The sequence below is a fragment of the Staurois parvus genome, unplaced genomic scaffold, assembly GCF_062004578.1.
Source record: "Staurois parvus isolate SC_StPar_1 unplaced genomic scaffold, SC_StPar_1.0 ptg000199l, whole genome shotgun sequence".
NCBI classification, from domain to species: domain Eukaryota; kingdom Metazoa; phylum Chordata; class Amphibia; order Anura; family Ranidae; genus Staurois; species Staurois parvus.
The window spans coordinates 3,734,444-3,755,146 of record NW_028317995.1 but is presented as its reverse complement, the minus strand read 5'-3'; the positions used below and the strand labels follow the sequence as shown (position 1 = coordinate 3,755,146).

Here is a 20,703-nt window from a genome sequence, read left to right as displayed (position 1 = left end):
GAGTTTCTCCACCAAGTACTAAGTCATATTTTGCTTGGGGATCAAACACTTATTTTACTCAATGAACTGCAACTCAATTTATAACATTTGTATCATGTGTTTTTTCTGGATTTTTGATTGATATTCTGTCTCTATCATTTGATATACACCTATGATAACAATTATAGACCCTTCATTTCTCTGTGGGTGGGCAAACTTACAAAATCTGCAGGGGATCAAATAATTATGTTCCCCACTGTATCACATTAAATACAAAGTCCCAATTCATAAATCGTGATACTCTTCAACCAATAAATTTCTTATAACTCTTTCCACCTTCTGTGCTGATATCTATATTCATACACAGTGACTCCCATCACCGTTCATAAATGCGCTCACCGTCAGGTGTGACCTGTAAAGCAGTTCAAAAACACCTTCCCCAGCCTAGGGGTAGATTTCCAAGCTGCTCTGCTGTATCTAGAATTCTTCCAGGACTCTTATGGTAGCCTCCCACTTGACAGGTCTATGGCTCTTTAAAACTTTGATCACCACTCTGCAATCAAACTCATTGCAACAGAGGATGTCCTCTTAGTGCAGTAGATAAAACTAATGCTAGTTTATTAAAAGTAATGTGCTTACAATTATAGAAAAATACCAGGCATAAAACTGACATACACTGGGGCCCCAGCTCCAACGTCACTTTCGGTCTTGGGATTCAGCAGGCTCCACCCAACACGTGTCGTCTCAATCACATGACTTCTTCAGGGGATGCCAATCAACCATGCCTCAAATAATTGAATGGCAAGCAGTTGCAGGGTGTTTATGGTGTGGCCCTGTTCAATTTAATGGGTCGCATTCATTGGTGATACAACCTGTCCAATGTTATGTGCCATTTAATTTTTGACCTGTCAGCGAAGCAAAGCATTGATGTTGCAGCATGTATATAGCCATGAGAGGCTGATTTGTGTGTAGGAGGGCTGTTTGGGGGTGGAAAAACTGTGGTTCAGCAGCCTGATCTTACTTCCCCTAGTCACCCATGTGAATGAATCATAACAAAATTTTTTTTTCATAGGCCTCATAAGTGCGGGAGTATAGACCCATACTTCCATGCAGAGGTTGTGTGTATGTGCTCTGGAAATGACAGCTGTTGCTGCTGTATCCAGCTAGGCTGTCAAAATTAAAGTGGAATTCCAGGCACCACCAACTAATCTTTAAACTGCTCCCTCCCCTCCTAACACCTAATCTAACTAAGCTGAGCAAGAAAGATCTGTACACCTAATTTCAAGCAGCTCCACTCCAGCCACATATTCCAGCTCCCCTGTGTCAGCCAGTGTCCAGTTCAGGGGAGAGGAGACAACAGATGGACCATTGAAGCCTGTGTGTGACATCACCATTGTTGAACAGTTTCTCCTTTCACTTGCAGCATCACTCACTGACACAGGGGGAACCACATGACTGGACTGGAGTGGCCTGAAAATAGGTAAGTAGGTATTTGGGGGGGGGGGATTTTTAATAATAATGGTGGTGCATAGAATTCCACTTCAATTACCGCCTTACAGAAACAGCATCTGTATAGATCTTCAAGCATATGTCAGTGCTTACACTCATAAAGGAATGCAGGCACAGTTCTGGATGCAGAATATTTACATCCAAAGCTATGTGTCCATCCCTGTATGGATGTAAACACTGGCATGTGCTGTCATTGATTTTTACAGGCTGATTGCCTGTAACAAAAAAGGGGCGGCGTGAAAAGAGATTCACAAAAGAGTGGTTACATTATGGACAGAATGTGATACAAAAAGTAGTTCCAAAAATCATGCTTTATTACACAATACACATGTGGACAATTAGGGTAAATACCCTGATTCACCATCACCTCAGTATGAGATAATACAAAAATAGACCTAAAATCACATAAAAACAGTATCAAGACCGGTGTTTGTAATAATGAGCTGCATACATACTGACAAAGTACTGTCTAATATATTTGCAGCACCAGCACATTGGTTACACCACCATGTAGGGAGTGTATCAATAAATTATACCATATAGGCATGACATGCTTAGCAATAATGGCTGATATCAAGCACCAAGTAATAATGATATTATTACCCATAAACCTAACCAGGCAATGTGGTTGAAAAATAGTAAATACATATATAAGGATGCGGATGCGTCTATATTAACCAGATGAGGTATTGTAATAATTATGATTTAAGGCAAGAGTAGGTGGTGAAATATAAAATTGCAGTAGATATGTCCAAATTGCATGGATACAGAGTCAGTAATGAAAGAATCACCGTGGATTTCCTCAAAATAATGGAGGTAGCAGGGCCCTGCTCCAAGGTGTTTCTTCACCGCAGCATGCGGGCTGTTAACCAGCTTAGTATTGATGTGATTGTGTAAATTGCTGGGTCCTCCGTATCTTGTAATAAATGTAGGGTGCCTTGCACCTATATAGTGAAACATACTGCCCCCATCCTGTAACAAATAGGTAACATATGGACAGTCAATAAATGTATATTCCTTGTAGTAAACATATTAAATGGCGGACATTCGCCTTATTCCTTTTTGCTGTGCAACAATTCACTCACCACCCAAGCCATAGGTGAATCTCCTTCAGAGTTTCCTTCCCAAGCCATAGGTGAATCTCCTTCAGAGTTTCCTTCCCAAGCCATAGGTGAATCTCCTTCAGAGTTTCCTTCGTCTGAGTTACCAGGCGTAGTACCGGAGGCAGCAGCCACCATCAGGACTATTATCCGGTGGGTTCCACTCCTCCCTTGGTGCTTGTGCAGCCTTGCACCGCTCGCTGCAAAGCAAAATCCAAAAGCTCACTTATAAACTCATTTTGCCCTCCTATTTTAGAATATGATTTATCAAGGAAAAATGAAGCCGATCTAAGTCCACATTCATGTGGAATAGATGTATATAATGATTCAACATCCACTCCAACCAAAATGGAATTTTCATCTATTCTCAAATTCTCAATTTTTGCTAATACATCTTTGGTATCTGTCATTCTCTGTATAAACACGACCCTCTGCACGGAGGTATGGGTCTATGCACCAGTGTGAATGAATCATTATAGGATAGTTCTCTTTGAATTTTTTTTAACATAGTGAGTAGCAACAGGGTCTCTTTAAATATTGAATATTCTTCAGAAAAAAACATTTGCTTAAAAACAAACCAGCTATCTATTTGGTTCAACTCATCCAATTATTTCCATGTATGCAAACTGTATTCATACAGCGTTTTTATTTAAATACAAAGCCGTCCACAGGAAACATTATCTGAGCAGAATCAGCAGAACTTCAGACATGACACATCTCCTGTGGTTACTTGTCATTGTGTCTTTAGTACAATGTGTGTTACTTTTCATTTATTTACTTATTTGAAAGTTTGCTCAAACTAAGCTATAGGATGAAGTATATAACAGGATATAATATATATTTTTCAGATGTCACATCATCACAAGTCTCTATGATAGAGTCTGGTCCTGGGACAGTGAAGCCATCAGAGACTCTGGAACTGACCTGTAAAGTGACCGGAGCCTCCCTCACTGACAGCTCTAACATGTACTGTGTGAACTGGAGCCGACAATCTGAAAGGAAACAGATGGAGTGGTTGGGAAGAATATGTTATGGTGCAAGCACAGCTTATGCCAACTCTGTTCAGGGACGACTGACTCTGTCCAGAGATACAAATAAAGGAGAAGTGTTTTTAAAACTCAGTGGAATGAAACCTGAAGAATCCGGAACATATTATTGTATAAGAGAGAGACACATGGTATCAAATCAATTAACAACATGTACACAAACTATTTTACATTAGAAAAAAGGCATGGCTACAGACGAGTTTAATTAACCTCCCTGGCGGTATTCCCGAGTGTAGCTCGGGGTAAAATTTCAGTACCAAGAGCGGTAACCCCGAGCTACACTTGGGCTTACCATGCGGTGTTGCTCAGGGAGTCCCTGCAGCGCTTACCTTGTCCTTCGCTCCCGCGATGTGTCCCATGCAGCATCCCCGGCCATCTCCTCCGGCCGATGCCGGCATCCGGCTACCGTGTTCCGGTCCCTGTGACGTCGGGCGGCAAATTTGAAATTTTTAAAAAATGTCATTTTTTAAAAAATGATTATTATATAGTAAAACATTGCTGTTTCAATGCATTTCACATATATTTTGTCCCTACTGCTTTGTCCTGTGCCCTGCCTACATTTTGACTGTTCTTTCTGCCTGGAAACTTAGAAAAGTCCATGGCGTCCAAAAAGCGTCCCTTTATGTCAAAATCGGTTTTAGACCAGCTAGAGAACAGCGATAGTAAATCAGAACCACTTGCAGAATTGAGTGATAATGATTCGTGGGGAAATTCCTCATCAGACACTGAAAACGATTTTGCGACTTTGCTCAGCGATGTGCGAATGTGCCTCTGTATTTCAAATTTCAGTGTTTTTGGTTTGATTATATTTAGAGATGAGCGAAGAAATGAAAAATTCGATTCGACTGATTCGGCGAATTCGTGGACAATATTCGATTCGAGTCGAATAAATTCGCTGTGAATTTAACTTAAAAAAGGGTGTTTCTAGGCTTCAGAGAGACTTAATATTAGTGCAGAACACTGTACCTTTAATTTAAATGCCCTTGGAGTCTGCTGGGGAAGAGAAATAATACTGTCACTCAGTATGACATGCAGATGAGTGCCGTCGATCTTAGAATCACCGCACACTTCACTCATTTGGCCAGTCACGGGGCCAAAACCAGTGTTTGGAGCCACAGTGTGGCGGTGGAGGCAGCAGCAATGGGAGGCCATACAGCAACCTATGACAAAATGGAAACCAGCAGGAGTGTGAGGAGACCTCAAAGTGGCACATGGCAGAGTGGGAGCAATGGGAGGCGGTACAGGGACCCAGGTCACACTGTGGGCCCAGCAGCAGCGTGACCAGGCGGTACGGGGGCCCAAGGCAGATTTGGGGCCTGGCAGCACCTATGGGAGGCCTGTAACCTGCCAGCAACCTATGACAAAATGGAAAACCGCAGGAGTGTGAGGAGACCTCAAAGTGGCACATGGCAGAGTGGGAGCAATGGGAGGCGGTACAGGGACCCAGGTCACACTGTGGGACCAGCATCAGCGTGAACAGGCGGTACGGGGGCCCATGGCCGATTTGACCTCGTTCATCCCATAGTCCTGCCGACTCACGAATAGCGTGGCCTCCTCAAAGGGCCTGAGCAAGCGCAGGTGTCACGCATGAGCTGACAATGGCTGACATCTAAGTTACACAGGGAGTACCTTTATCCGCTTTTAACATCAGGAAATCTGTGATAGCCTTTCGCTGTTCGTAAAGGCGGTCTAACATATGTAGGGTTGAATTACACCTTGTTGCAACGTCACAGCATGAGGAGTCGGTACGGGGGCCCATGGCAGATTACGTGCCTGGCAGCAGCAATGGGAGGCCCGTAATCTGCCAGCACCCTATGTCAAAAAATTGAACACACCAGCAGTGTGAGGAGACCTCAAAGTGGCACATGGCAGAGTGGGAGCAATGGGAGGCGGTACAGGGACCCAGGTCACACTGTGGGCTCAGCAGCAGCGTGACCAGGCGGTACAGGGGCCCATGGCCGATTTGGGGCCTGGTGGCACCTATGGAAGGCCTGTAATCTGCCAGCAACCTATGACAAAATGGACAACCGCAGGAGTGTGAGGAGATTTCAAAGTGGCACATGGCAGAGTGGAAGCAATGGGAGGCCGTACAGGGACCCAGGTCACACTGTGGGACCAGCAGCAGCGTGACCAGGCGGTACGGGGGCCCATGGCCGATTTGGGGCCTGGCGGCACCTATGGAAGGCCTGTAATCTGCCAGCAACCTATGACAAAATGGACAACCGCAGGAGTGTGAGGAGATTTCAAAGTGGCACATGGCAGAGTGGAAGCAATGGGAGGCCGTACAGGGACCCAGGTCACACTGTGGGCTCAGCAGCAGCGTGACCAGGCGGTACGGGGGCCCATGGCCGATATGGGGCCTGGCGGCACCAATGGAAGGCCTGTAATCTGCCAGCAACCTATGACAAAATGGACAACCGCAGGAGTGTGAGGAGATTTCAAAGTGGCACATGGCAGAGTGGAAGCAATGGGAGGCCGTACAGGGACCCAGGTCACACTGTGGGCTCAGCAGCAGCGTGACCAGGCGGTACGGGGGCCCATGGCCGATATGGGGCCTGGCGGCACCTATGGAAGGCCGCTAATCTGCCAGCAACCTATGACAAAATGGAAAACCGCAGGAGTGTGAGGAGACCTCAAAGTGGCACATGGCAGAGTGGGAGCAATGGGAGGCGGTACAGGGACCCAGGTCACACTGTGGGCTCAGCAGCAGCGTGACCAGGCGGTACGGGGGCCCATGGCCAATATGGGGCCTGGCGGCACCTATGGAAGGCCGCTAATCTGCCAGCAACCTATGACAAAATGGAAAACCGCAGGAGTGTGAGGAGACCTCAAAGTGGCACATGGCAGAGTGGAAGCAATGGGAGGCCGTACAGGGACCCAGGTCACACTGTGGGCTCAGCAGCAGCGTGACCAGGCAGTACGGGGGCCCATGGCCGATATGGGGCCTGGCAGCACCAATGGAAGGCCTGTAATCTGCCAGCAACCTATGACAAAATGGACAACCGCAGGAGTGTGAGGAGATTTCAAAGTGGCACATGGCAGAGTGGAAGCAATGGGAGGCCGTACAGGGACCCAGGTCACACTGTGGGACCAGCAGCAGCGTGACCAGGCGGTACGGGGGCCCATGGCCGATATGGGGCCTGGCGGCACCTATGGTAGGCCGCTAATCTGCCAGCAACCTATGACAAAATGGAAAACCGCAGGAGTGTGAGGAGACCTCAAAGTGGCACATGGCAGAGTGGGAGCAATGGGAGGCGGTACAGGGACCCAGGTCACACTGTGGGCTCAGCAGCAGCGTGACCAGGCGGTACGGGGGCCCATGGCCGATTATGGGCCTGGCGGCACCTATGGAAGGCCGCTAATCTGCCAGCAACCTATGACAAAATGGAAAACCGCAGGAGTGTGCGGAGACCTCAAAGTGGCACATGGCAGAGTGGAAGCAATGGGAGGCCGTACAGGGACCCAGGTCACACTGTGGGCTCAGCAGCAGCGTGACCAGGCGGTACGGGGGCCCATGGCCGATATGGGGCCTGGCGGCACCAATGGAAGGCCTGTAATCTGCCAGCAACCTATGACAAAATGGACAACCGCAGGAGTGTGAGGAGATTTCAAAGTGGCACATGGCAGAGTGGAAGCAATGGGAGGCCGTACAGGGACCCAGGTCACACTGTGGGACCAGCAGCAGCGTGACCAGGCGGTACGGGGGCCCATGGCCGATATGGGGCCTGGCGGCACCTATGGAAGGCCGCTAATCTGCCAGCAACCTATGACAAAATGGAAAACCGCAGGAGTGTGAGGAGACCTCAAACTGGCACATGGCAGAGTGGGAGCAATGTGAGGCGGTACAGGGACCCAGGTCACACTGTGGGCTCAGCAGCAGCGTGACCAGGCGGTACGGGGGCCCATGGCCGATATAGGGCCTGGCGGCACCTATGGAAGGCCGCTAATCTGCCAGCAACCTATGACAAAATGGAAAACCGCAGGAGTGTGAGGAGACCTCAAAGTGGCACATGGCAGAGTGGGAGCAATGGGAGGCGGTACAGGGACCCAGGTCACACTGTGGGCTCAGCAGCAGCATGACCAGGCGGTACGGAGGCCCATGGCCGATTTGGGGCCTGGCGGCACCTATGGAAGGCCTGTAATCTGCCAGCAACCTATGACAAAATGGAAAACCGCATGAGTGTGAGGAGACCTCAAAGTGGCACATGGTAGAGTGGGAGCAATGGGAGGCCGTACAGGGACCCAGGTCACACTGTGGGCCTAGCAGCAGCGTGACCAGGTGGTACGGGGGCCTATTGGCGATTTGGGGCCTGGCGGCACCTATGGGAGGCCTTTAATCTGCCAGCAACCTATGACAAAATGGAAAACCGCAGGAGTGTGAGGAGACCTCAAAGTGGCACATGGTAGAGTGGGAGCAATGGGAGGCCGTACAGGGACCCAGGTCACACTGTGGGCCTAGCAGCAGCGTGACCAGGTGGTACGGGGGCCCATTGGCGATTTGGGGCCTGGCGGCACCTATGGGAGGCCTTTAATCTGCCAGCAACCTATGACAAAATGGAAAAAAGCAGGAGTGTGAGGAGATTTCAAAGTGGCACATGGCAGAGTGGAAGCAATGGGAGGCCGTACAGGGACCCAGGTCACACTGTGGGACCAGCAGCAGCGTGACCAGGCGGTACGGGGGCCCATGGCCGATTTGGGGCCTGGCGGCACCTATGGGAGGCACGTAATCTGCCAGCACCCTATGACAAAATGGAACCCTGGGCTGGGGCAGGCAGAACCGCCGTATCTTTATCACGTTTTTCCCAGGCCACTGAATGGCGACGCTGCATATGCTGACGCAACGCTGTAGTCCCAACATGGGCCCCCTGGCCACGCTTGACTTTCTGGCCACATAGTCGACATACGGCTACGTTTACTTCCTCGGGAGGCTTGACGAAAAATTGCCACACCGCAGAGTAGGAAACTTTGCCTCCGCTACTCCTCACTGGCTGACTGCTACTTCCTCCGTGCACACCGGCACCACTACTGGCCGTGGTGGTAGGCTGCAGTGGAGCTGGTGCTCTACTCCATGGCCGTTTGCCTCCACTGACACTGCTGCGACCCTGCTGCCTCCTGGCAGCAGCAATGGGAGGCCGTACAGGGACCCATGAGACACTCTGGACCTGGCAGCAGCATGAAGAGGCGGTACAGGGGCCCATGGCAGATTACGGGCCTGGCAGCAGCAATGGGAGGCCCGTAATCTGCCAGCACCCTATGTCAAAAAATTCAACACACCAGCAGTGTGAAGAGACCTGAAAGTGGCACATGGCAGAGTGTGGCGATGGAGACAGCAGCAATGGGAGGCCGTACAGGGACCCATGAGAGACTCTGGACTTGGCAGCAGCATGAGGAGGCGGTATATAGGGGCCCATGGCAGATTAGGGGCCTGGCAGCAGCTATGGGAGGCCCGTAATCTGCCAGCACCCTATGTCAAAAAATTGAAAACACAAGCAGTGTGAAGAGACCTGAATGTGGCACATGGCAGAGTGTGGCGATGGAGACAGCAGCAATGGGAGGCCGTACAGGGACCCATGAGAGACTCTGGACTTGGCAGCAGCATGAGGAGGCGGTATATAGGGGCCCATGGCAGATTAGGGGCCTGGCAGCAGCTATGGGAGGCCCGTAATCTGCCAGCACCCTATGTCAAAAAATTCAACACACCAGCAGTGTGAAGAGACCTGAATGTGGCACATGGCAGAGTGTGGCGATGGAAACAGCAGCAATGGGAGGCCGTACAGGGACCCATGAGAGACTCTGGACTTGGCACCAGCATGAGGAGGCGGTATAAAGGGGCCCATGGCAGATTAGGGGCCTGGCAGCAGCTATGGGAGGCCCGTAATCTGCCAGCACCCTATGTCAAAAAATTCAACACACCAGCTGTGTGAGGAGACCTGAAAGTGGCACATGGCAGAGTGTGGCGATGGAGACAGCAGCAATGGGAGGCCATACAGGGACCCATGAGAGACTCTGGACTTGGCAGCAGCATGAGGAGGCGGTATATAGGGGCCCATGGCAGATTAGGGGCCTGGCAGCAGCTATGGGAGGCCCGTAATCTGCCAGCACCCTATGTCAAAAAATTCAACACAACAGCAGTGTGTGAGGAGACCTGAAAGTGGCACATGGCAGAGTGTGGCGATGGAGACAGCAGCAATGGGAGGCCGTACAGGGACCCATGAGAGACTCTGGACTTGGCAGCAGCATGAGGAGGCGGTATATAGGGGCCCATGGCAGATTAGGGGCCTGGCAGCAGCTATGGGAGGCCCGTAATCTGCCAGCACCCTATGTCAAAAAATTCAACACACCAGCAGTGTGAAGAGACTTGAATGTGGCACATGGCAGAGTGTGGCGATGGAGAGAGCAGCAATGGGAGGCCGTACAGGGACCCATGACAGACTCTGGACTTGGCAGCAGCATGAGGAGGCGGTATAGGGGCCCATGGCAGATTAGGGGCCTGGCAGCAGCTATGGGAGGCCCGTAATCTGCCAGCACCCTATGTCAAAAAATTCAACACACCAGCAGTGTGAAGAGACCTGAATGTGGCACATGGCAGAGTGTGGCGATGGAAACAGCAGCAATGGGAGGCCGTACAGGGACCCATGAGAGACTCTGGACTTGGCAGCAGCATGAGGAGGCGGTATATAGGGGCCCATGGCAGATTAGGGGCCTGGCAGCAGCTATGGGAGGCCCGTAATCTGCCAGCACCCTATGTCAAAAAATTCAACACAACAGCAGTGTGTGAGGAGACCTGAAAGTGGCACATGGCAGAGTGTGGCGATGGAGACAGCAGCAATGGGAGGCCGTACAGGGACCCATGAGAGACTCTGGACTTGGCAGCAGCATGAGGAGGCGGTATATAGGGGCCCATGGCAGATTAGGGGACTGGCAGCAGCTATGGGAGGCCCGTAATCTGCCAGCACCCTATGTCAAAAAATTCAACACACCAGCAGTGTGAAGAGACCTGAATGTGGCACATGGCAGAGTGTGGCGATGGAAACAGCAGCAATGGGAGGCCGTACAGGGACCCATGAGAGACTCTGGACTTGGCAGCAGCATGAGGAGGCGGTATATAGGGGCCCATGGCAGATTAGGGGCCTGGCAGCAGCTATGGGAGGCCCGTAATCTGCCAGCACCCTATGTCAAAAAATTCAACACACCAGCTGTGTGAGGAGACCTGAAAGTGGCACATGGCAGAGTGTGGCGATGGAGACAGCAGCAATGGGAGGCCGTACAGGGACCCATGAGAGACTCTGGACTTGGCAGCAGCATGAGGAGGCGGTATATAGGGGCCCATGGCAGATTAGGGGCCTGGCAGCAGCTATGGGAGGCCCGTAATCTGCCAGCACCCTATGTCAAAAAATTCAACACAACAGCAGTGTGTGAGGAGACCTGAAAGTGGCACATGGCAGAGTGTGGCGATGGAGACAGCAGCAATGGGAGGCCATACAGGGACCCATGAGAGACTCTGGACTTGGCAGCAGCATGAGGAGGCGGTATATAGGGGCCCATGGCAGATTAGGGGCCTGGCAGCAGCTATGGGAGGCCCGTAATCTGCCAGCACCCTATGTCAAAAAATTCAACACAACAGCAGTGTGTGAGGAGACCTGAAAGTGGCACATGGCAGAGTGTGGCGATGGAGACAGCAGCAATGGGAGGCCGTACAGGGACCCATGAGAGACTCTGGACTTGGCAGCAGCATGAGGAGGCGGTATATAGGGGCCCATGGCAGATTAGGGGCCTGGCAGCAGCTATGGGAGGCCCGTAATCTGCCAGCACCCTATGTCAAAAAATTCAACACACCAGCAGTGTGAAGAGACCTGAATGTGGCACATGGCAGAGTGTGGCGATGGAAACAGCAGCAATGGGAGGCCGTACAGGGACCCATGAGAGACTCTGGACTTGGCAGCAGCATGAGGAGGCGGTATATAGGGGCCCATGGCAGATTAGGGGCCTGGCAGAAGCTATGGGAGGCCCGTAATCTGCCAGCACCCTATGTCAAAAAATTCAACACACCAGCTGTGTGAGGAGACCTGAAAGTGGCACATGGCAGAGTGTGGCGATGGAGACAGCAGCAATGGGAGGCCGTACAGGGACCCATGAGAGACTCTGGACTTGGCAGCAGCATGAGGAGGCGGTATATAGGGGCCCATGGCAGATTAGGGGCCTGGCAGCAGCTATGGGAGGCCCGTAATCTGCCAGCACCCTATGTCAAAAAATTCAACACAACAGCAGTGTGTGAGGAGACCTGAAAGTGGCACATGGCAGAGTGTGGCGATGGAGACAGCAGCAATGGGAGGCCATACAGGGACCCATGAGAGACTCTGGACTTGGCAGCAGCATGAGGAGGCGGTATATAGGGGCCCATGGCAGATTAGGGGCCTGGCAGCAGCTATGGGAGGCCCGTAATCTGCCAGCACCCTATGTCAAAAAATTCAACACAACAGCAGTGTGTGAGGAGACCTGAAAGTGGCACATGGCAGAGTGTGGCGATGGAGACAGCAGCAATGGGAGGCCGTACAGGGACCCATGAGAGACTCTGGACTTGGCAGCAGCATGAGGAGGCGGTATATAGGGGCCCATGGCAGATTAGGGGCCTGGCAGCAGCTATGGGAGGCCCGTAATCTGCCAGCACCCTATGTCAAAAAATTCAACACACCAGCAGTGTGAAGAGACCTGAATGTGGCACATGGCAGAGTGTGGCGATGGAAACAGCAGCAATGGGAGGCCGTACAGGGACCCATGAGAGACTCTGGACTTGGCAGCAGCATGAGGAGGCGGTATATAGGGGCCCATGGCAGATTAGGGGCCTGGCAGAAGCTATGGGAGGCCCGTAATCTGCCAGCACCCTATGTCAAAAAATTCAACACAACAGCAGTGTGTGAGGAGACCTGAAAGTGGCACATGGCAGAGTGTGGCGATGGAGACAGCAGCAATGGGAGGCCGTACAGGGACCCATGAGAGACTCTGGACTTGGCAGCAGCATGAGGAGGCGGTATATAGGGGCCCATGGCAGATTAGGGGCCTGGCAGCAGCTATGGGAGGCCCGTAATCTGCCAGCACCCTATGTCAAAAAATTCAACACACCAGCTGTGTGAGGAGACCTGAATGTGGCACATGGCAGAGTGTGGCGATGGAGACAGCAGCAATGGGAGGCCGTACAGGGACCCATGAGAGACTCTGGACTTGGCAGCAGCATGAGGAGGCGGTATATAGGGGCCCATGGCAGATTAGGGGCCTGGCAGCAGCTATGGGAGGCCCGTAATCTGCCAGCACCCTATGTCAAAAAATTCAACACAACAGCAGTGTGTGAGGAGACCTGAAAGTGGCACATGGCAGAGTGTGGCGATGGAAACAGCAGCAATGGGAGGCCCGTAATCTGCCAGCACCCTATGACAAAAAATGGAACACACCAGCAGTGTGTGAGGAGACCTGAAAGTGGCACATGGCAGGGGCATGATTCATGGCGGATTTAGTCAGTTGTGTCAGGAACTGGTGGTTTGAAATCCAGACTAATCCACGCCTGATTCATTTTCACAAACGTGAGTCTCTCCACACTTTGGGTGGACAGTCGTGTCCTCCGCGGAGTTACAATACCTCCTGCCGCACTAAACACGCGCTCCGATGCCACGCTACTGGCCGGGCATGACAGCCTTTCAAGGGCAAATTCAGCTAGTTGGGGCCAAAGGTCAAGTTTCGTTGCCCAGTAGTCAAGGGGATTGTCTACCTCGGTTGGCAGGGTGCTGTCCAAGTAGGCCCAAGCCTGTTGTTTGAGCTCCTGCTCCAGGTCCACCTGATGCTGCTGCTGCTGCTGCGGCTGGTTAGTAGTTTCCTCACTGCGCTGGTGAAGAAAGCTACTCATCATCGACTGCAGACTGAGGCAGCCGCTGCTGGTGGAGCTGCCACTGCTCCTACCACCCCACCCCTCCCCTGCTGCCATGCCAGCGGAACGCGAGCGCACAGGGCCCACAGTGTCTGAGGATGGACGTTGGCGCACAAAGGCAGAGACCAACTGACTACATAGGTGGTTTTTATAGTACGTAATTTTGGCCTCCCTCTCAGCAGGTGTGAAAAAGGCCACCATTTTGGAACGATAGCGAGGGTCCAACAAGGTGGACAGCCAAAAGTCATCCCTCTGTCTGATGGTTATTATTCGGCTGTCGCTACGCAAGCAACCGAGCATGCTATGGGCCATTTGTGACAAGGAATGCGAGGGACTCCCTGCCTCCATCTCCACAGCATACTGCCACGGTGCGCCTGGGTCCTCTGTCTCCTCCTCCTCCTCCTCTACCAGATGCTCCTGCTCCTCCACTCCTGTCCGCTGAGTGGAAAAAACACCCATTTCACTCAATAATTCCTGAGCACAAATGTCCTCCTCTACCTCCTCCTCTTCTTCCTGTCCTGGCCCCACAGGGGTCATGTGGCGTTGAGATCTGTGCGCCACGTCTACCGCACCCTGACCAGCCATTGTTAACAGCATTTGTTCCAGGACGTGCAACAGAGGAATGACGTCGTTCATCCCATAGTCCTGCCGACTCACGAATAGCGTGGCCTCCTCAAAGGGCCTGAGCAAGCGGCAGGTGTCACGCATGAGCTGCCAATGGCTGACATCTAAGTTACACAGGGGAGTACCTTTATCCGCTTGTAACATCAGGAAATCGGTGATGGCCTTTCGCTGCTCGTAAAGGCGGTCTAACATGTGTAGGGTTGAATTCCACCTTGTTGCAACGTCGCAGATCAGGCGATGCTGTGGAATTCCGTTCTGCCGCTGCAGCTCAATGAGGGTGTTCTTTGCGGTGTAGGAATGGCTGAAATGCATGCACAGTTTACGTGACATTTTAAGGATGTCTTGCAGTGGGATGGTGGATTTTAGGAACCGCTTGACAACCAGATTGAACACGTGAGCCATGCATGGCGCATGGCACAACCTTCCTTGACGCAGAGCAGACACCATGTTCTTTCCGTTGTCGGTCAACATGGTTCCGATTTTCAGTTTGCGCGGAGACAGCCATCTGTCGATTTCTCTGTTCATTACACTCAGAAGTTCCTCCCCTGTGTGACTACGTTCGCCAAGGCATACCAGGTGCAGCACAGCGGGACACCGTTGCGCCCTGCACATGTGATATGCCGGTCGGGTAATGGGACTTGGCACGGGGGTGGCGGCTGAGGACACGGCGGAAAAAGAGGTGGTAGAGGCGGACATGTTTGCTGGACCAAGGACGTGCAAACGTGGAGGCAAAAGCGTCGTGACCTGTCCAAGTTGCTGGTGCGGCTGTGTCGGCACCACGTTCACCCAGTGGGCCGTAAATGACATATACTGTCCCTGACCGTAGTTACAGCTCCACACGTCGGCGCTGCCGTGCACTTTGGCAGAGACCGACATGCTCAAAGACTGGCCCACCATCTCTTCTACATGTGAATGCAGGGCTGGCACTGCCTTTATGGCGAAGAAATGACGGCTTGGCACTCTCCACCGCGGCGCGGCACAAGCCATCATTTCTCGGAAAGGTGCTGAGTCCACCAGTTGGAAAGGGAGGGACTGCAGCACCAGCAACTTGGACAGGAGGACGTTCAGCTTTTGCACCGTCGGGTGCGTGCTCGCAAACTGTTGTCTCTTGGAAACGGATTCCAAGAAAGACTGTTGACGGAATCCGAGAAGAGGAGTAGCAGGAGAAGGAGCATCTGAACGAGCGGAAGATGCCAACGAGCGACAACAACCCTCAGCAGAGGTGTTGGAGCCTTGACTGGCTGATAGAGGGTGATTGACGACGTCGGGTGACGGAGCAAGTAACGGAGCGGGTGATGGAGCGGGGGCTGGGGCAGGCAGAACCGCCGTATCTTTATCACGGTTTTCCCAGGCCACCGAATGGTGACGCTGCATATGCTGACGCAACGCTGTAGTCCCAACATGGGCCCCCTGGCCACGTTTGCATTTCTGGCCACATAGTCGACATACGGCTACGTTTACTTCCTCGGGCGGCTTGACGAAAAATTGCCACACCACCGAGTAGGAAACTTTGCCCCCGCTACTCCTCACTGGCTGACTGCTACTTCCTCCGTGCGCACCGGCACCACTACTGGCCGTGGTGGTAGGCTGCAGTGGAGCTGGTGCTCTACTCCGTGGACGTTTGGCTCCACTGACACTGATGCGACCCTGCTGCCTCCTGGGCAACCCACCGACTGTTTCGCTCGCTGCCAAGCTGGCACCCTCTTCTCCTGATGATGCGGAAGAAATTGCCTGATGACGACGAGGCAGCCAAGTGCGATCAACCTCCTCATCATCAAGTACGGTCTCCGCCTCACTACTAGCCCCCTCGGCTGCGTCTGGGTCAGGAGACAGACCTGTCTCTAGACCGGCTACCGAGCCACTCTCCTCGCCAGTACTTGTTCGCCTGGCTGCTGAAAAGGCGGATGTCTTCCCCCGTTCCTGACCGCCCTCTGTTAGCTCTTCCTCACTGTACAGTGGGGCTGAGCCCACAGCATGCGATACTTCGCTTGGTGAGGGAACAGCAAAGGACAGGGGCAGGTAGAGGACATGTGATTTCAGTGGGCTTGCTCCCGGGCCATGCCAACTAACGGTTGTGTCTGACGTACCCACCGACCGTTGGCTGTAGGTGTCAGAGGTGACCTGGGAAGAGGAAGACGACCGAGCCAACCAATCGATGACGGCAGGGTTGTCGGTGGAGACACGACCGCTGGATGACACCGGGAGCACTGGCCTCTGGCTGCGAATAGTGCTGCCTCGACCCCTTCCTCTGCTGCCACGTCTGCTCGCTCCTAAAACATTGCCTCCTCTGCCACTCCTCTGCATGTTGTCTGACATACTCTTTAATTCAACGATTCTGTGTCCCTGAGTAACAATTCTGTGTCCCTGAGTAACAATTCTGTGTCTGTCCGAGTAACAATTCTGTGGCCCTAAGTAACGGTTCTGTGGCCCTCAGTAACAATTCTGTGTCCCTGATTAACGTTTATGTGGCCCTAAGTAACGGTTCTGTGGCCCTCAGTAACAATTCTGTGTCCCTGATTAACGTTTATGTGGCCCTAAGTAACGGTTCTGTGGCCCTCAGTAACAATTCTGTGTCCCTCAAGAAACAATTCTGTGTCTGTGCGAGTAACAATTCTGTGGCCCTAAGTAACAGTTCTGTGGCCCTCAGTAACAATTCTGTGTCCCTGAGTAACAATTCTGTGTCTGTCCGAGTAACAATTCTGTGTCCCTAAGTAACAGTTCTGTGGCCCTCAGTAACAATTCTGTGTCCCTGATTAACGTTTCTGTGGCCCTAAGTAACGGTTCTGTGGCCCTCAGTAACAATTCTGTGTCCCTGATTAACGTTTATGTGGCCCTAAGTAACAGTTCTGTGGCCCTCAGTAACAATTCTGTGTCCCTCAAGAAACAATTCTGTGTCTGTCCCTGAGTAACAATTCTGTGGCCCTAAGTAACGGTTCTGTGGCCCTCAGTAACAATTCTGTGTCCCTGATTAACGTTTCTGTGGCCCCAAGTAACGGTTCTGTGGCCCTCAGTAACAATTCTGTGTCCCTGATTAACGTTTATGTGGCCCTAAGTAACGGTTCTGTGGCCCTCAGTAACAATTCTGTGTCCCTGAGTAACAATTCTGTGTCTGTGCGAGTAACAATTCTGTGGCCCTAAGTAACAGTTCTGTGGCCCTCAGTAACAGTTCTGTGTCCCTGAGTAACAATTCTGTGTCTGTGCGAGTAACAATTCTGTGGCCCTAAGTAACAGTTCTGTGGCCCTCAGTAACAGTTCTGTGTCCCTGAGTAACAATTCTGTGTCTGTGCGAGTAACAATTCTGTGGCCCTAAGTAACAGTTCTGTGGCCCTCAGTAACAATTCTGTGTCCCTGAGTAACAATTCTGTGGCCCTAAGTAACGGTTCTGTGGCCCTCAGTAACAATTCTGTGTCCCTGTGTAACAATTCTGTGTCTGTGCGAGTAACAATTCTGTGGCCCTAAGTAACGGTTCTGTGGCCCTCAGTAACAATTCTGTGTCCCTGAGTAACAATTCTGTGTCTGTGCGAGTAACAATTCTGTGGCCCTAAGTAACAGTTCTGTGGCCCTCAGTAACAGTTCTGTGTCCCTGAGTAACAATTCTGTGTCTGTGCGAGTAACAATTCTGTGGCCCTAAGTAACAGTTCTGTGGCCCTCAGTAACAATTCTGTGTCCCTGAGTAACAATTCTGTGGCCCTAAGTAACGGTTCTGTGGCCCTCAGTAACAATTCTGTGTCCCTGTGTAACAATTCTGTGTCTGTGCGAGTAACAATTCTGTGGCCCTAAGTAACAGTTCTGTGGCCCTCAGTAACAATTCTGTGTCCCTGAGTAACAATTCTGTGGCCCTAAGTAACGGTTCTGTGGCCCTCAGTAACAATTCTGTGTCCCTGTGTAACAATTCTGTGTCTGTGCGAGTAACAATTCTGTGGCCCTAAGTAACGGTTCTGTGGCCCTCAGTAACAATTCTGTGTCCCTGAGTAACAATTCTGTGTCTGTGCGAGTAACAATTCTGTGGCCCTAAGTAACAGTTCTGTGGCCCTCAGTAACAGTTCTGTGTCCCTGAGTAACAATTCTGTGTCTGTGCGAGTAACAATTCTGTGGCCCTAAGTAACAGTTCTGTGGCCCTCAGTAACAATTCTGTGTCCCTGAGTAACAATTCTGTGGCCCTAAGTAACGGTTCTGTGGCCCTCAGTAACAATTCTGTGTCCCTGTGTAACAATTCTGTGTCTGTGCGAGTAACAATTCTGTGGTCCTAAGTAACAGTTCTGTGGCCCTCAGTAACAATTCTGTGTCCCTGAGTAACAATTCTGTGGCCCTAAGTAACAGTTCTGTGGCCCTCAGTAACAATTCTGTGTCCCTGTGTAACAATTCTGTGTCTGTGCGAGTAACAATTCTGTGGCCCTAAGTAACGGTTCTGTGGCCCTCAGTAACAATTCTGTGTCCCTGAGTAACAATTCTGTGTCTGTGCAAGTAACAATTCTGTGGCCCTAAGTAACAGTTCTGTGGCCCTCAGTAACAGTTCTGTGTCCCTGAGTAACAATTCTGTGTCTGTGCGAGTAACAATTCTGTGGCCCTAAGTAACAGTTCTGTGGCCCTCAGTAACAATTCTGTGTCCCTGAGTAACAATTCTGTGGCCCTAAGTAACGGTTCTGTGGCCCTCAGTAACAATTCTGTGTCCCTGTGTAACAATTCTGTGTCTCTGCGAGTAACAATTCTGTGGCCCTAAGTAACAGTTCTGTGGCCCTCAGTAACAATTCTGTGTCCCTGAGTAACAATTCTGTGTCTGTGCGAGTAACAATTCTGTGGCCCTAAGTAACAGTTCTGTGGCCCTCAGTAACAGTTCTGTGTCCCTGAGTAACAATTCTGTGTCTGTGCGAGTAACAATTCTGTGGCCCTAAGTAACGGTTCTGTGGCCCTCAGTAACAATTCTGTGTCCCTGAGTAACAATTCTGTGGCCCTAAGTAACGGTTCTGTGGCCCTCAGTAACAATTCTGTGTCCCTGTGTAACAATTCTTTGTCTGTGCGAGTAACAATTCTGTGGCCCTAAGTAACAGTTCTGTGGCCCTCAGTAACAATTCTGTGTCCCTGTGTAACAATTCTGTGTCTGTGCGAGTAACAATTCTGTGGCCCTAAGTAACAGTTCTGTGGCCCTCAGTAACAATTCTGTGTCAGTGCGAGTAACAATTCTGTGGCCCTAAGTAACAGTTCTGTGGCCCTCAGTAACAATTCTGTGGCCCTAAGTAACGGTTCTGTGGCCCTCAGTAACAATTCTGTGTCCCTGTGTAACAATTCTGTGTCTGTGCGAGTAACAATTCTGTGGCCCTAAGTAACAGTTCTGTGGCCCTCAGTAACAATTCTGTGTCCCTGAGTAACAATTCTGTGTCTGTGCGAGTAACAATTCTGTGGCCCTAAGTAACAGTTCTGTGGCCCTCAGTAACAATTCTGTGTCTGTCCCTGAGTAACAATTCTGTGGCCCTAACTAAAGTTTCTGTGGCCCTAAGTAACAGTTCTGTGGCCCTCAGTAACAATTCTGTGTCTGTCCCTGAGTAACAATTCTGTGGCCCTAACTAAAGTTTCTGTGGCCCTAAGTAACAATTCTCTGGCACTCAGTAACAATTCTGTCTGTCCCTGAGTAACAATTCTGTGGCCCTAATAACGTTTCTGTGGCCCTAAGTAACAGTTCTGTGGCCCTCAGTAACAATTCTGTGTCTGTCCCTGAGTAACAATTCTGTGGCCCTAACTAAAGTTTCTGTGGCCCTAAGTAACAATTCTCTGGCACTCAGTAACAATTCTGTCTGTCCCTGAGTAACAATTCTGTGGCCCTAATAACGTTTCTGTGGCCCTAAGTAACAATTCTCTGGCACTCAGTAACAATTCTGTCTGTCCCTGAGTAAGAATTCTGTGGCCCTAACTAGCGTTTCTTTGTCCCTAAGTAACGATTCTGTAGCCCTCATTAACAATTCTGTGTCCCTGAGTAATGGTTCTCTGTCCCTAAGTATTGTTTCTCTGTCCCCAAGTATCGTTTCTGTGGCCCTAACTCTGTCCCTAATACAGAGCGGTCTGCCTCTGTTCAATGACTGCAGGCAAATGAAGAATTCCAAAATGGCCGCTATTTATAGCTCGACCATTACACAGTGCTGGCTGGCTGGCTGCTGATTGGCTGATGCGATCACATGTCGTTGAGGAATGCATTATGGGTCAGCGCGCCTTGTCTGCGCGCCTTCCCAGACATCCCCGCTCCGTCGCCGCACATGTCAGCCGCCATTTTCGGAAAAATTTCGATTCGCGCGTCCGAAGTAGGCTATTTTTCGGATTCAGCGCGAATCGAAATTTTTCCGATATTCGACTCGAATTCCACTTCGGCTACTTCGATTCGCTAATCTCTAATTATATTATTGAATTAAATTTATTATTATTATATTATTATTTTTTATGATTATTAATTAAATTATAATTTATGATTTCGTGTTTCAAGTTTTATCATATCCGGAATGTTTACTAGACTCTTGTTTGTACAGATTTCAGTGAGTTATTC

At 50.9% G+C, this 20,703-nt stretch overlaps 1 long non-coding RNA gene across 1 annotated transcript; it reads right to left on the bottom strand.

The window, feature by feature from the left end:
* Positions 1-1,780: 1,780 nt before the first annotated feature.
* LOC149461529 (uncharacterized) lies at positions 1,781-2,906 on the bottom strand. Its single transcript, XR_016312839.1, has 2 exons — positions 2,574-2,906; positions 1,781-2,460 (listed from the first exon to the last, which is right to left on the bottom strand). It is a non-coding gene; the product is annotated as an uncharacterized LOC149461529 (long non-coding RNA).
* Between the last annotated feature and the right edge of the window lie 17,797 nt (positions 2,907-20,703).